This window comes from Engraulis encrasicolus, chromosome 12 (genome assembly GCF_034702125.1).
Source record: "Engraulis encrasicolus isolate BLACKSEA-1 chromosome 12, IST_EnEncr_1.0, whole genome shotgun sequence".
Classification (NCBI taxonomy): Eukaryota; Metazoa; Chordata; class Actinopteri; order Clupeiformes; family Engraulidae; genus Engraulis; species Engraulis encrasicolus.
In genome coordinates this window covers 16911241-16923488 of record NC_085868.1, presented here as the reverse complement: position 1 = coordinate 16923488, position 12248 = coordinate 16911241, and the positions used below count along the sequence as shown (strand labels likewise).

The 12248-nt window shown below is 40.9% G+C and overlaps 1 pseudogene; it reads right to left on the bottom strand.

Annotated features, from left to right (window-relative positions):
- Nucleotides 1–1460: 1460 nt before the first annotated feature.
- Nucleotides 1461–11896, bottom strand: LOC134460368 (uncharacterized; annotated as a pseudogene).
- Nucleotides 11897–12248: the final 352 nt, after the last annotated feature.

Here is a 12248-nt window from a genome sequence, read left to right as displayed (position 1 = left end):
CTTTGGCCAGTGTAAGATTTTTAGAGTTAATTTTACTCTATTTTGTGTCAAAATTAACAATGAGGTGTGTACAAATATTTAACACTATGGACAGTGTAAGATTTTCAGAGTTAATCTGACTCTACATTGTGTCGAAATTGACATTGGAATGTGTAAAAACACTGATCTCTTTACACTGCCAGAGTAAAATTATTTCACTACATAGAGTAGTTTCCATTATTGAAATACACTAAATAGTGTATATTTATTTCATTTTATATTAAATTAGTTCACTACATAGAGTAGTTTCCATTATTAAAATACACTACATAGTGTGTATTTATTTCATTTTATATACAATTATTTCACTACATAGAGTAGTTTCCATTATTAAAATACACCGCATAGTGTATATTTATTTCATTTCATATAAAATTAGTTCACTACATAGAGTAGTTTCCATTATTAAAATACACTACATAGTGTATATTTATTTCATTTTATATAAAATTAGTTCACCACATTGAGTAGTTTCCATTTTTAAAATACACTATATAGTGTACATTATATTACTGAAATAGTATTGCTTTTAACTGCTATAACATAAGAAAATACATACAATCAAAGTACTGTAGCAGCATTTATTTGCCAATAACCCCTCAGAGAAAACAATATGGTTCAATATACATAGCGAGTCATTCTCTCCATTCTTGGATAAGGAAGATCATCAACATGAAAAGCAACAAATCTTTTTTTCTTTTTGGAAAAGCAACAAAATCTTTGTCTGAGTCACTTCAGAAGAAAATAAATGTTCTTGAACAGCTTCTGTAAATAAAGGTAAGGTGAGCAGCACCTTTTTGTCCTGTATGATCACAACTGAATGACTGACTCTTTTGCATGCTCATGAATTTTCTGGACAATATCTTCCAAAAGTAGTCACAACAGAATTAACAGACTGGGCAATACCTGCTGCTTTTAGATCGGAAATGACAGAGGCACAATTATTTACAAGGTGCTGTGAGGATAATGCTGGCTCTGACTCAACTTCTGCCCCATATGGCTGTTCTGCTGGATTACCCCCCCCCCCCCCCCAAAAAAAAAAAAAACAACAAAACAAAAAAACAACTATTGAACAAACATGAGCATCCCACTTGGCCACATTGAAGATAAAGAGTCCTTCCCGTACAGAGCCCATGTAATAATTTGAGATGCCTTCCAAGATTGTTTGTTTACTCCACCAAGATCATTTAGAAACCACTAAATTGTTTAAGGTGATACTGTCCCATTTTTGGAAATTATTTTACACCTCCCCTTCAGTTCAATAATAGGGTTTTACCGTTCTCCTTTACTTTCAACTGTTCTCTGTGTATGGCAGTGCAAACTTTACCTCCAAGCTAGCAGTTAACATTGAGTCCTATGAAACCAGCTGGTGGCTAACTGGTGTCATAGGACTCAATGTTAACTGCTAGCTTGGAGGTAAAATTTGCACTGCCATAACCCGAGAACGGTTGGAAGTATAGGAGACCGGTAAAACCAAGGGGAGGTGTAAAATAAGCTTTTTCCAAAAATGGGACAGTGTCACTTTAAAGGACCACTTCAGTCAATTTCAATAAGCTGTTGCATTGCTCACGCTACCCTTGACTTGTCAGAACCCGGTGATGCCATTTTTTTTCTTTCAGAGATCTGAGCTATTGTAATGGGGGCAGCTTTTGTTTACTTTTTAAAAATTCTTGACATAGGCCTACTACAAATATTTTCTCAAGAGGTACCACTGTTTGCTAGTTGTCTGCTGATGTTGCATAACCTTTTTAATGTTTTTGGGAATAAATCAAGATGTTTTTTTTTTAAATGTAAACAAACACCTGCCCCCATTACAATGACCAGGATCTCAGAAAAGGCTGGAAAAAAATCTCAGGTACTGACAAGTCCAGGGTAGTGTGAGCATTACAGCTGCATGTTGATAGTGGCTTAAGTTATCCTTTAATTGAGTCTAACGCACCATTCTAGCTCGTAACTCTGCAATTCTTGGCGTTTCCTTAGTTTTCCCTACATCAATGTTGTAAATGGAAGTTTGGAGAAAAGTGAAAAAGTTGTTCAAGGCAGGACTGTAAGATGTACCAAAGACAAAGTGGGCCTTGAAGAGTTCATCAAGGGCTCCGACTGAGGTGGTGCCTTGGCATGGAAGTGCGTGCTTGTCGATGGCAATGAAGAAGGAGTGAATGCTGCTTTTTGTGGGTCCCTGTGCAAGGAGGTAGGGCTGACGGCTTTCAGTGATGTTGTCTAGATGCTGCTGCAGGCTTGTTCCCGTCTATGACAAAACACATTCAATAACACAATTTATTAGAACAATAACATGACATCGCTCTCAACTCTAAAAAATAAAGAATGTAAGAATGTTATGTTACTAGTGGTTGACTCAGGTTTGAGGGAATGATGTGGAGTGCTGTTGGCCCTGGCAGTGGCAGTTGGCAGTGAGGGTGACCATGTTTAAAATTATGTTAGAAAGTGTAAGGGTAGAGGAGTAATGTTTGAAGAGGTGGGCTCAATAGTGGACTCATGTTTGAGGCTGTGCGTGTGCAGGATATTATTCGTATAGTGCACACTTCAAGCTTTCATATGGTATACAGTATAACAAGCTACGATTGCCAACTGCAGAATGACTCTAGAGGTCAAACATGTTACTGCTGCTTTTCATGCCTCTTACACTTGAATGACTGCACATCCTACCTGCACTACCTCAACACACACACTTGACTTGATAGTTTAGTACTAACTAGGGCTGAAACATTAGAGCATTCTGTGGCCATGTACAATATGGTGTAAAAAAAAGTATAGTGGGAGTGCGTTATACTACTGTTACCAGTCGTCATGGTAGAATATCCCTCCTGGTGGTGATGATGGTGGTCACGGTGATGATGATGATGATGGTGGTGTTTTGTAGTGATGGTCTTTTTAACTTTTTAACTTATTCACTTATTTATTATTGTTCTAGCCCCCTCTCCTCCTTTTTATGAAGCTGCTAATGCACTTTTTACAAATGCACTTTCACTTTTACTAATGTACTTGATGTTTTTAACAGAGATATTTCTATTTTCTTTAACATCTCTATTTCTATCTATCTTATATATACTTTTTTAACCTCCTGGTCCTGTGTTGCATGTATGCTGTCTGCTGTTTTTGCACAATCTGTATGTTACTGCTGCAACAAATGAATTTCCCCATGGCGGGATAATAAAGGGCATACTATACTATACTCCCCGACTATAAATGGTGTGTGTGTTTGTGTGTGTGTGTGTGTGTGTGCCGGGGGGACGGTGGTGGTCTAGTCTGGTCTAAGGAAAGGCTTCATGTATGGGGTATGAAGTGTTGTTGGAGTGGAGGGGTGGTGGGAGGACTTGATTCATTGTCAAATATAATTCTAGTGTACCTTTTGGAATTTGATGAGGTGATCCACTGCATTAGATGCTGATATCTTCCCTGGCTTCTTGCGTCCCTGTGCGGATAGCGGTAGCAGATGTAGCAGCAGTATGATGGCAGACGTATCACTGTCCCAGCCTTAAGTCAAACAAGCATCATGTTAACATTCAGCCATACTTTTCCACGGTCCTCAATATATTTAGCAACATGCTTCTCCACATTCAAAGACTTACCATTTTCAACTTCAGTGGATGTCTCAGCATTGTGCATCAAATCAAGAAGGTCTGTGGAGGGGACCAGTCCATGGCTTTACTTAATGACTCTTGCCCTGAAAGTGGTAGGCCATCTCTCCAGGAATTTATTGGCAGTCTGCTCGCCAAACATCAGTCTGAAATCCTGCTCTACCTGTAATTTGAAAAGGGAAAAAAGGAAAGGAGGACAACTGCAGTCAGTACCTTGTGCAACATTTTACAATAGGCCTCACTCTTCAATCAAGTCAAGTCAAGTCGTCTTTATTATCGATTTCTTTACATTAGTGGTCATACAAAGAATTTGAAATAACATTTCTTACTTTCCCATGCAGACATAGACGTAGACTTTAGGTGTGGACATAGACAATTTGACATAGACAATACGCATACATTACACCTAGAGTACCTATAAAATACCATTACAGACATATAATGAATGTAGAACTAGATGTCTTACCAGTCCTGGTGTGTCCAGGAACCGTGGAAAAACTGAGAAGACCTCTGCAGATTTGTCATGGTCATTGACCATTGCTTGACGGTAACTGAAGGTGGTTTTCATTTTTTCACGGATGGTTTCCTCATCAGCAGAATGTCTCAACACAGCGATAGCGGATTCCACTTCCTCATCAGTCAGGACTTCGGCAGTAAAGGGTGTAGTACGTCCATGGCCTGGCCCACCAACTTTAAAACAAAACAATTTTGTTGTTAATGTTTAGAACTGCACAGTTGTATATCTTCCTTTAAACACACTTCACAGGTTGACCATTCACCCACATTATAAATGTTACCTTTAGGAGATTTAACTGCTGGAACTCTTTCCTCAGAAGCCTTTCGTTGAATGGTCTTCAACCGCCATGCAATGTATCCTGAACCACTTTCCGGATCGTAGTAGTGTTCCTATGTATAATATACAGTATGCACAGTATAATGTACACTCATACGGTAACACTTTATTTTAGTGTTACATCTATTAGCACTAGCACATACAATGTTAATGCCTGTATATGTAACTTGTAAGGCAAGTACTAAGCAAAATCAAACATTTGTTAGGCATGTGTTTGCAAATGTCTTGTTCATGCACAATTAGGGATTTCTTACCAATATAACCTTAGTAAGGACCTAACAAATGTTTGATTTTGCTTAGTACATGCCTTCAAAGTTACTTATACCGGCATTAACATTGTATGTATTCGTGGTTATAGATGTAACACTAAAATAAAGCGTTACCATTCATACAAGCAACAGTTTGAAGGGGTGATATATTGTAAAACCTTTACTTACATAGCCATTCTGTGAGTATGGGTCTTCAAGATATGGAAACAGAGCGATAATCCCCTGTGCATACATCACTTTCACACTCCGCGGCGGCGAGGTCCTGGTGTATTCAATAAACAACATTATTAGAGGACACTGAACACCATAATCGAAAGAATAATTGCAATGATGTTTAACTGTCTCATGATAACACATTTGACCTAAACTTACCCATGTGTTTCCGTCATTTCTGCAGCAAGTATGTTGATGAGCCGTCTTCTGGTTGAATCTGTGATTGATTTTGTTTTTGCATACTCCTCGATGATACGGTCACCTCCAGGCTTTGTAGTCAGGATTTTTTCAATCAGCTAAAAGATAACATATGAAGCAATGTATTTTGAAAAACTGTTGGTAATTCTGAAACAAACAAGATACATACACGATGTGCAAATTAAACCCCGTATATCCACCCACACCCACAAACTCACAGTTTTTGCTTCATAGTTGATGCGGCAAGGCCTTTTAGGTTGACTGCCTTGGGCTGCAACGGGTTCCTCAGCTGGCTCAAGGGGTTCCTCAGCTGGCTCAAGGGGTTCCTCAGCTGGCTCAAGCAGGGAGAAGTTGAGGATCACTGTGTCGTCAGATGCAGTAGACCCTGGAGATGATGTGAACTGAGGGTTACCTGAGCATTGGAAAATATTAACACAATTACATTACATTACATTACATTACATAGCTGATGCCTTTGAACAGAGCGACCTACAAGGAGGAAATTCAAGCAAGTACAGAGTAAGGGGTTGGCACAGAGTACAGCAGTATACAAGTAATTAGTAGCAAAATTTAGATAATAAACAAAGATATCTAGGTGCAGTGTACAGTTGCAACAGCATTGTCCAACACATGGTCAAATAAAATGTAGCAAAAAAAAAAATAAGATACATAAAAAAGTGTTAAACAATGGCTTCTAAGCAGTGGCTTACATAGTTCAACACTTCCACCTAAATGATGTATGTGTAAATCATATGCAAGTAGGCAACACTTACCAGGTGCTTCATTGGCCAATGAAACTAGGAAAGGTCCATGGAACTCTTTTACGAGCTCCTCAAAAACTTCGGCGTCTACCTCTGTGTTAGACTGGTCATAAACTTTGAGGTCCAACCATCTGTCTTCAGGGGGTGTTGAACTTCAAACTCACTGGAGTACAAAATAAATAGTGCACAAAATGATCTGATGAGAAATAATTGCAGTATGTCACCACTTTAAGTTACATTAAGCTACATTAAGATAGGCCTACTTTCAATTCAAATTAGGCGACTAACCTTCTCTCAAGAAATCATCAAACGTCAGTTCAAGCATCTTTATGTACTTCTGCACTCCACCAAATGAGACACGCAACAGCATTTTCTGTTAAATTTGAGAAAGTTGAGAAACTGTCAATACCCGTCAACATATTCACACATTAACACACTCACACAGTTGGATCAGGAACACTAACGAGCTGGTTTGTAGGACACCTGTATGGGAGGCACTGATCAGAACATGAAACACAGTCATCCTTTTCCATGTCCTTATGAACTTCTTAAAGCCAACTGAGTTGCCTCAACACTACACATCCACATAACATCTGTTAAATAGATGATTGCATATAATTCTTCAGCAAAACATGGGAAAACAGGTAAATTGCTCCTAATTGCAGTATCCAATCACATGGCCTCTCTCTCTCCCTCTCTCTCGCTCGCTCACACACACACACACACACACACACACCTTCCCCATCACACTCTCTCCTCGGTTCACCCATTTGCGCTGGCCTTCAGCTGCACCAGTGTTCTAAACAAAACAGTTGTCAGGTCACACACACACACACACACACACACACGCGCGCGCGCGCGCACGCACACGCACACGCGCACACACACACACACACACACACGACAGAGCGAGCCTGCCAGCGCGCGTGCACACACGACACCCTTTCCACACTCATATCCCCTTCCTCGTCCATTAATTGGATTGCATTTACCAAACTTGCAAAAACAAAGGCTAGTCAGCAGATGACTCTCAACTACTACAACTTTCAAAGCAACTGAAACGCGTCGACAACAATACACCCTTTCCTATTCCACTCACACTTCTTCCTCTGTTGAGCTGCACTGACGAAAGCTGCACCGGCTAAGCGAAACGCTAGAACTCGGTGGTTCTCAACAACAGCATGAGTCAAAAACACCACAGTTGACACCAAACCCATATTTGACGCATGTGTATGATTACCGGCATCGAAGACTTGGCAAGCCATGCAGGGACTAGTTCTAGATGTAGCTATGTTACGTGACGAATCAATAATCACTTTTATACTACACGTGTGTCCACGCATGCCCAAACAGAACATTCCTGGTATCAAGCATCAACTACGAGCGGGCAGTTTAGCGTACTAATCTATGAGGTGGATGAGTAGATGAATCTCTCAAATCTACAATTTACCATAAAACACTTAACTATAAACGGTTTCCAACACTAACATATTCTTAATGTTAACATCGAGCATTTCTGGTTTCAGAGCCACAAATTAAGCACGAGCACATCACCTTGCAAAACATTGGGCACGTTCTCAAGTGAACTTTTGAACCGTTGCAATGCTAATGCCATTGGGTGAAAACCCATACAATCTGGGAAACCACATTGTCAAGCTAGCTAGCTTAGCACTACATTTTGGTACGGGTAACCCAAACTCAGCAAACAAGAGAAAACTTCAATACTCACCACACAACACGGCGTCAGCATGCAAGCAAATGCAGTCGGATTTTGTTTTCATTTAAAACAACTATTCATTGGTCTACTTCTAAAAGCTATGTAGCCTAATATTGCAGTCGAATGCATCAGTGAAAAATACTAATTGGCTAGCCTACATATATGCATGCCTAATTTAACCTAATACACATACAGTAGTCTATCATCAGCATCAGTGTATTGAAAAATGTTGGTCATAAACAGCAAAAACTCGATAAATATTCAAATCCACTTACCACGCAGGGAGAGAAACTACTTCCAACATGCCATGCCAGCTCCAGCTCCGGTTCTAGAATTTTCGCGGGGAATCATCACCCTGCAGAGTTATTTTGTCTGAGGAGTTACTCTGCCTTTTGTTATAACCTCTCTATCAAGAGAAAAATAGATTTACACTGAAATGTTGACACTCACTTTTTTACTCTCACTTTTGACACTACCATTTGGAGGAGTTTACTCTGCCTATTGTTATAACTACTCTATTCAGAGGAAAATGTGTTTACACTGCAATATTGACACTCCATTTTTTACTGTGAGGTAACACAGGTGGCTGTCTCTGAGTTAGGTCTGTGTAATAGACTAGAGTGCTACTGAGTGATGGACCTTGGACATAGACGCTCAAGTGACATGTACTCTACCATGGCTTTATAGAATTTGCCATCCGTCCATTTAGCCAAAACAGGATCTCCCGATTTCAGATTGCTCAGCTGCACAGGAGCTTCAAACACTACCTCAGAGAAGTGACCTAAGCCAACAATGTACTTTTTAACAGTGCAATATTAATAGAAAGCAACGTGTAATATTAATAGAAAGCAAAGTGTTACCAGTGATACTTTTAAATGTACTTAAAAAAGTATCACACTACCATATTACATGTTGGTGGTGGGCGGGAACCAGCATTGTACTTAACCCTGTTAGGCAGAAACGTCTGTCTGCCATGCTAACCCAGTATTAAAACTGCAAAAACTTCATCCGGGAGTGCGGCTTTTTTTGTTGTTGCTTAACATGAACTTTGCTGTTTGCTCGCACCCAAAGACTTTGTAAGAAACATTTAGGAGTTTGTGGCCAGGCTACTGCATAGTAGGAGCACCTGCTCTGGCCCTACATTTGTTAACAAACGCCTTTTTCAATTTTGACTCCTCCACTGGTTCCCAACCAGGCAGCGTGGCACATCTCGGGACATAAGCTGGAAGACAAGAACATTATTTGTACCGTAATTAGTATTTGGTAGAAACACACCACCATTGTTCATTTCACGTTTAAAGGACAGCCACACCATTAATTCATACATTTGATAGGCATATGCCCGCTACCCTGGTTTCAAAAAGAGAGCACATTGTTAAAAATACACAATTCACAATCATATACAAGTGATTTCCCCATTTACTCTTTATTTACTCATATTATCAGTAGTCAATTTCCAGAATTCATACTGTCCATTCACAAATACCTTTTTAACAAATACTTACCACGATTATTAAATTCTAATAATCTTCTCCATGGTCTGCCATTTTTAATTTCAAGAAACAGGATTTTTTAGCTTCAAAGCTTACCGCCCTTTGGTCATACAAGTAAATATTGGCTTATTATTTATTAATATTCTTGAAAAGATCAAGGCTGGCCATAGCCAGCCATTTCAATAAGCAGCTTAGTTGCAATACCCTCTCTGCCCACAATCTTGGGCGGGGGAGACATGCAATTTCTTATCCTTAATGAATGCTAAAGGAAACTTACTTGTGTTATTAAAATTCTAATTGCACAGGGATGTCATGAATGGCTTCCCAAGTCAGTGTAAATTAAATTAAACTTACTTCGTATTGCGTCCACCTTGGTCCGGTCAAGGACTTTCTTCCCCTGAGAGCCTCCAGGACGGCCAAATGGGACAGCATTACGACAGTCAGCGACTGAGAAGAAATGGTCAAAGAGGCCATGGAAGAGGTGCATGCAGTTCGGCTTGGCCACGTGAGTGATGGCAGCCAGCTGGTAGGATGAAATCTGGACCCCACATCCTGGGAAGAGCTCCTGCTGTCCCACGGTGGTGGGTGCGCCGTCCACATTCTTAGCCAGCAGCTCACAGAGGGCCTGGAGCTGTTTAAGTTGGTCTGGATCTGACACATTGGAGACAAAATAGAAAAGACGTAGCTGCTCTTTAAAATGGATGTAACACATTAAAACAGGATATCCCGTAGGTTTTCATCAACAAACAAATATCATAAAAATAGCAACACAATGAGAAAATACTTACCTCTTCTTGAGACAACATCGTGAATCTTTTTTCTCTCGCGGAGCAGTTCCTCCACCTCCTCCTTACAGTCAGAACAAGGTGACCAGCAACTTCCCGGTGTAAGGCCTTCGCTTCCGGGCGAGTGGCGTGATGGACCCTGGACGCCTCCGGTTGTTGAAGTGCTGCTGAGTGATGGACCCTGGACGTGGACGTCTCCGGTTGTTGGAGTGCTGCTGAGTGATGGACCCTGGACGCCTCCGGTTGTTGGAGTGCTGCTGAGTGATTGACCCTGGACGCCTCCGGTTGTTGGAGTGCTGCTGAGTGATGGACCCTGGACGTGGACGCCTCCGTTGGACGGAGTGCTACTGAGTGATGGACCCTGGACGCCTCCGGTTGTTGGAGTGCTGCTGAGTGATTGACCCTGGACGCCTCCGGTTGTTGGAGTGCTGCTGAGTGATGGACCCTGGACGCCTCCGGTTGTTGGAGTGCTGCTGAGTGATGGACCCTGGACGTGGACGCCTCCGTTGGATGGAGGGCTATTGAGAGTATGGCCATATGGGTAGCCCTCGTATGTAGCAGAGGTGTTGTATGGTGAAACAAAACCATACATTGAATTATAATTATTAAAAAATGAAAACTGACCAGGCTGTCTCTGAGTTAGCTCTGCATAGACTGGTTGGGCTTCATCATCGCCTCTGCGGTGGGGTGCCAAGTGCTCACATGACATGTACTCTACAACTGCTTTATAGAATTTGCCATCAGTCCACTTAGCCAAGACCTTATCACCTAACTTCAGATTGCTGAGCTGCACAGGTGCTTCATCACATGACAAAATATTGCGGACGTTGTCGATTTTTCCAGTGTACCCGGAGGACGAATGCAAAACTCCCTGAAAGAGACAGACACAGAGAGAGAATATTGATGATTAACCATGGAGAAGATCCCCCTTTTCATGTATGCTGAGTACAATTTTCCCAGTCACAATAAATACCTAGAATTTGATGAATAAAAATAACTACGAATGTTTCAGAGCAGCTACACCAGCGACGTTGATAGAGGCTGCAAGCTTGCCTAGGTAGCATCCACCATTAGCTTCACCCAGATAGCATTCGCCATTTTAGAAACGCCACATGGAGTACGGCTTTCGAAAAATAATCGTCTGTTCACCCAAATCCGAAAAGCATGGTTTCAAATTGTGTCGTGTAGTTTCATTTAGTTGAAACTTTCATTTAGTAAAATCGCCAAAACTATTACATTTTCGTAACCCGCCCCCATACTCCATGTAGCATACGTAAAATGGCGGACCCCCCCCAACGCAGCAAATGGCATGTGAATTCATAACCACCATGCATAATGTATAACCTAATGGTTATAAAACAACCCGGGTCATTGTATTGGGTTCACCGTATGGCCACCACAAGTGCACTGTCGAAGCAAAAGCAATTCGGGGGAAGAAACGGAACTTTTTCCCGTAAGGGAACTGAACTGCCTGAGAGAACCTGTTTAGCTAAGAATTAGCATGGCCGCCTCCACATTGGTCACATTTGTATTTGCGGTTTAAATTAAGCCAGGACTGACTGTTGACATATACCCAAACATTTCATCTATTAGCCAAAGTGTAGTCAAAGGAATATGGTTCGCCTGGAAGGACATTTCATTACTTGGTGAACAGACGCCGCCCGTTGCTTTAACACACGCCATTGCCGTTAGTCACCTTCCAACTGCCATTCATATCTTAGCCACCACCACCGTTAATTTCTAAACCAAAATACGTTTACATTTGTCACGTAATGTAACTGACTAACTGAAATATGGCAGGGTTCTTACCTCTCGTCGCGTAAGCGTGACAAGTGAAAAACTTCCTGAAAAGTGTTGTTCTTTTGATGGCTCTTCTTCTCAGGAAGAATGAAGGAATCTTCCAGTCCTTCTTCTTCTTCAAGCCCTCAGAATCCCGCGTTAGTAGCTTTTCCGGAAGTACGTCACTCATATTAAGTAAAGTAAAAATGTACACGCAAGTAAAAATGTACACGCAAGCAGTGCACCGATTTCCTAAATAACTATGTAATTTACCCTTTTTAGAATCAATTTACATTTTAGTTAAGTGCATATATTTTAAATTTATTTCAAATTTGAGTAGTGTTTCCATGCAGTCCGCCGCGCATGCTCATTGGAGGCGAGGTGACTTTTATTCAAAGTACATAGCCTACATTTTCATTTTCCAAAAGATGAGGTTTGTGCACATCACATGTTAAGTTAAAGTTGTTGTTGGCTAAAAACTCAAAGTGATTCTAGGCTGTATGCTAAAATATGTATCATATTGAGACATATTTGAGAGCTTG